Source organism: Hippoglossus stenolepis, chromosome 2 (genome assembly GCF_022539355.2).
Source record: "Hippoglossus stenolepis isolate QCI-W04-F060 chromosome 2, HSTE1.2, whole genome shotgun sequence".
Lineage (NCBI taxonomy): Eukaryota > Metazoa > Chordata > Actinopteri > Pleuronectiformes > Pleuronectidae > Hippoglossus > Hippoglossus stenolepis.
Window position 1 is genome coordinate 11,762,567 of NC_061484.1, and position 5,723 is coordinate 11,768,289.

Consider the following 5,723-nt stretch of genomic DNA (forward strand, 5'->3'; position numbering starts at 1 on the left):
TGGAGAAGCAAAGGAATTTGAACACATAAAGAAACTAAGAAAAATGCCTAAAACTATCCATATAATACAAAGTGTGATTTGGCTGGTTTGCAAATATAAGGAATGTGGATCTTGTGGTATTTTGGGTAAGGGGCATATAGTAGTGGTGGAAAGCCATGAATCAACAGTGAAAGCCATTCTACAATAAAACAGTTCATATCAGTATCAGTGTAAAAATACAATCAGATAAGACTCAAGAATTAACTAAATGTTAATCACAAATAAATAAATATGGGAATGTTTGATCACTCAGGTGTGTAACATCATTCAAAAATAGAATTGTCATGGATTGTGATACAGGCTTGTTCACATCCTATCGAAGTGGGAAAATCTCTCAGGAAAAATGAGGGCTGCTGTTAAATGCAAAAAAGGGAGTTAATTTAATGTGCAACATGTACATACATAAAGACTCTCGCATAAATGTGTCAATCAAGGTCTTTTCTGTGTTCTTCATGTCACTGTGTGCCTGTAGGCTATCTGAGCACATATAAGGTCGTTGGGTTCATCCTATAGTCAGCTAGGCTGGAAATGTCAGATTTTATTTTTTTACTTACAAAACCTGCATGTTTCTTTCTGTCATAGATAAACTTCTTGTGAGCCTTTGTCTGAAAGTAGCCAAGCTTATGTTACCCCCCTCAAATACAAAGCACTTGTCTTTAAGTAATAAGAACAATTAGAGAGTAGTGATCACAAAAAGAAAATATGTAAAGTGTGCTATCAGCTTCTAAGTTTTAAAATCTGTGTGTATATATATATATCAAAAATGTTATATGCATAAATATTTATATATATATATATACAATTGATGTATATTTAACAGATTCAGAAACCCATGCAACTTGGTGAAAAGCTACAAACCAGACAATTTAAACTTTAATCTGATTGACTTCTCGACGTGTTGACTTCTTCTGCCTGCTGTTAGAAGAGCGTAAAATTAAACATTTATCAAAACCCCAAAATAAACTTTAACTTTAAAGAGTGGCAACTCCATGATTTATTCATGAGCCACTCACCTTCCCTTTGAACCCACAAGACCACTTATGTGATTTGTGTGGGGTTAAGAAAAGTTAACAGCAGCCTAATCCCCATTTTGCCCAAAGAACCGCCATTGAAGGGTCTCTGGGGAATCTGGGACTTGAACTTTTAAGGATACATTTGTCTGTGTACAAAGAAGGAAGATTTGAAAATAGAGCACAGTGACACTCATATGAGAAGCTGATGGAGCCTGCACTCTGTTTCTGTGCATCTGGACTTTAAGAATGTCATTCTTTGCTTATTGGAATTTGGGTTTGCTTATGTTTTGCACTGAAATGTAAAAGCTTGTTGATTCACTTGTCTTCTTCCTCTGCAAACATCTTCCAGTGCGTCTGGATTCATCATGAGGGGGAGCACAAACAGAATTCTTCCTCATTTTCATTCTGACCGACAGTAACCCTGCACACAAACTGCAGCAGGAGAATAACGGTGGGTTTTGTGCAGTTCTTCACTTCTCACTCTTCTGATTTATGTCTGGCGGCCTAATAAAACCGCCTGCTGGAGCAACACATGGTCCTATAGGTGCAGAAGATGACAGGGTGTACAGGCACATATGTGATGCAGGTACTGACAAGTAGGATGAGATGAAGACGAAGACGAAGACGAAGACGAAGAAGAAGAAGAGGAGAAGGAGGAGGAGGAGGAGGAGGAGGAGAAATCTGTCCGGCAGTAACCCCAGCACGGAGAGTGATGGAGGAGGGGAGATTTGTCCGATAGTAACCCCGCCACAGAGCAGGATGGTGGGAAGCAGGATAGGAGGGTAGGAGGGGGTGGTGTGCAGATCGACTATATTTATCTGTGGACTGCAAAAATGTGTCACATCTGTTTAGTGTGGTGAACAATAATAATAAAAACACGTCGTACTTATAATGCATCTGTATTTTGAATCCACGTCAATGTGACATCAACACAAAGGACGAGGTTCGACCCGGACTGAGCGGGGCTTCATGTCAAACCTGCAGTAAAGGATCGGACTGAATGATGGAAACACACACACACCCACGCACACACACTTGGGCAGTTGTGTGTTAGATAAACACGATTCTTAGTTTCTCTTTCTGCTTGCGTAGTTGGCACCTATGATGCATTCAAATGCTGCGGGAAATACTGCAACTAGCCTAGAATATGAACCACTTTGTATTGTTTTTAGTTTTTTAGGGGAAACATTCAAAGATACTCAGCCGAGCACTGCAACAGTTCACGCAGGTCTTCATCAGTTACATCACCTTCTACTTGAACTCAATGGCCCCTTAACTAAGTCTGTATTTTTTATTTTAATATTTTATTTCTTTATGTTTTTTTTAATATATATATTCTAAAAATATAAGGCTGAAATAAAATGTCAATCAATTGAATGCATCTCCTTCATTACACTGTGGTCAGGCAAATATATACATTGTTTTGATAAATGTTTTTTTTCTATTAAATCTCTATTAATCAATTATTTATTTGGATAATTTAATAATAGTCAACCTTCTGCTGATTAGCATATTTTAAAAACAAGCAAGCACATTATTTTAAATTATTTTCTTTATCTTTCTCAAGACATTCTCTGTTTGTTAATCAGTTTTGTGGTTGCACATGAAGTCACCTGAAATTAAATGAAACCACTCAAGACTTCCATTTGTGTGAGCATGTTTGTGCGATGACATCATCGAGTCTGTTGTTTTCATTCTGGTCCAGTTTTCATTATTTATTCTGATCCAGGTAAATCAGAGTTACCCTGACACTGGGATGGCGGAGCTGTGGAGGAGTCCGTGAACGCACCGTGTTTTGACCGCTGGTTACCTTGCAGCCATCGGAGAAGTGGGTGAAAGGGGAATGATGTCACTGCCTGGCTGAGACTGGCTGAGGTGAACAATGAAGATGGTTACTTAGCAGAAATACAGCGATCAAGAAGCTGACTGGTCAACACACGACTGATGTCTGAGGACAATAATAACTGAATGCTAATGTCACTCAGAGGTGAATGGATGAAGCAGATTGTTTTGAAGTGAAGGGAATCTCCTGTAGTGAAAACACCGAGACCCCCACTACATCTTTGTTAATACACAGTGACATCATAATTAATTGTATAAATTAATGTATTCACATTTACATGGAGATTTTCATTATATTTATGTATAATTGTAGATTAAATGTTGGTTGAATCTTCATTAGATCAAGTCAGATAGTGACAGACTTGTTGATATCATGTTCATATCTTGTTCCTGCATCTGTATTTGTCAAAATAATGCAGAGATTTTTATGAAAATATACTAATTTTCTAATATCTACAAACAGGTGAAATTGGTGCAGATCTGTATTGAGATTCTTAGTATTTTAGGGGGTATTTACATAAATATATATATATATATATATATATACAGTATATATAAATGTATGATCTCAATGGGCTCGGACATGCGTTATTAATTTCCTCAATCCCTCGATTAGTGAGAGTCATCACAATGATACAGTATCTTATATACATACATACACATACTTGTGACCCTGTTAAAAGTGTTTTATTGTAAACAACACTTGTGACCTATGGGCTCCCATTGAATAATGATTTCCCAAGCAACTGTCATGAATCTCTGTGGCTCTTCTCACAGTGTCCTACTTACACACACTCTATGAATCAGGCCATTGTCGCGGCGCTGGATTTCAGATATATATTTTTTCTGGGAATTGCCTGTAAACAATTCATTTGCACAAGTCATGACCCTGACTAATTACATTGCTGTGATGTGGGGGCGCTATGTCCTGTTCCATTTTTCATTTCTAAATGGGACCTTTGTTGATATGATGTTTGTGACAGACAGACAGACAGACAGACAGACACACATTTGTACTTCCATCTGAGTGAGGACACTCATCGATATAATACATTCCCTAGCCCCTTACCCTAAACTTAACCATCCAAACTAAATGTCTAACCCTAACCTAATTCTAACCCCAACCCTAAAACCAAATCTTAACCCTCAAACAGCCCATTGAAAAAGTGAGAAATGGTCAAAATGTCCTCACTCTGTTGGGTCTATGCTTAAAATGGTTCGCACAAAGATATAAGTACAGGAACACACACACCACCTTGTGCAAATTGATATTGTTTAATTACTGTTTACACTTTTGTCAGTGACGTCTTGAATCAACTCCACTTTCCAGTCTGTAGTTGAAGGTGGAGTCGGGCGTCAAATTTCATTCCTGATCCTCCTCTGCCAGAGACATTATTTTTTGTCAGAGTAGTGGTGTTGTATTGATTATACTGCACTGTTTTTCCAATAATTTGTCTTCCTCTGTTACATAAATGAGGTTGGCTTAAAATAGAGCGTAACTGAAGAAGAACTCCACTGATTATACACAACGGTCTGTTTACAGATCTCACAGGGAGCCCATGTGAAAACATGAGCTGCATGAAATCTGATAAATGGCCTAAAGTTATGTCCCATTAGCTTCAACAACAACTCACCTGAATCTCTCAGTTCTTCAGAGGTTCCCATTTCCCGAGTTGTGAAGTCGTTGTCCCTACTTTGATGTTCTCATGTGGAAAATACATGGACGCTGTGAACAAACTGTATTGTATTTATTTGTTTAGTGTGTTTCAACAACACCTTTGACACTTTTTCCAATATTTAACAATCAAGAGCAAATAAAAAGGATCAGGTGTGAAAGGCACATACAAAAATGTATGCGTTTGTTAGAGATGGATATTCAGCTACAAGTTACAAAAATGTAACATTTGTCCACTTCACATTGAAAGATGATATTTAAGCTAAGTGTAAAATTATGTAAATTGGCATATAAGTGATCAGAATCAAGATTTGGGTTTATTGCCAAGTAGGTTTACACAAACAAGGAATTATATAAATAAATATAAATATCAGAAACACTAGAAAACGTGTAATAGGAACTTTTCACATGTACAATTTGAACGTTTGTACAGTATGACCGTTCACAGGTGAAGACATTTGTTAGCAGCTGGGCAACTTTAAACCAAAGTTTTCCCTGAAAAGTCTTTGGTCCGACTTAAGATGGCGTTCGCGTGAAATTTCCCAGTCACAAACTTGTTTTTCCGATCATTCCATCACCACATGAACGTAGAATCTGACCAAACCATTTGTGGTTGAGATGAATTGTGGGTCATGTAGGCTCCAGTTGTTGATAAACAAGAAGAAGGCATAGAATAAGAAAGGTGCTGTTCCTCATTTTGTTCGGAGTCTTGAGTGCAATGCTATACAGCAGTGGATTATTCTTTTAATGAACCTATTTTAACTATTAAACCAATATTCTCTATCACAGGGGCTGCACTGTAAGTCCAAGCTAGCTGCAATGATTTAAATATAAACCTATGACTTAAATAACATAATTGAAAAAAACAAAGAATTTAAATGGAGGCCCATATCTCCATTGCATCAGTAAACTGGCGTTAGTCTCCCATTAACACTGCTGAAACAAACTTGCCTTCAGCTAAGTCTGATCTATTACATGTTCATCACTAACTCCTCCATGCATTCTTCATTACAAGGGCGATTCTCAAGATAATACCTTAGATTCAGATTCTCACATTAAAAGCTTCTATATGTTTTTTCAGGAAAAATCCCCATATTTTCTGGACTTTCTGATTTGTACAGTCAATTAAATGGAATGAAATAAGTGCATCAGTT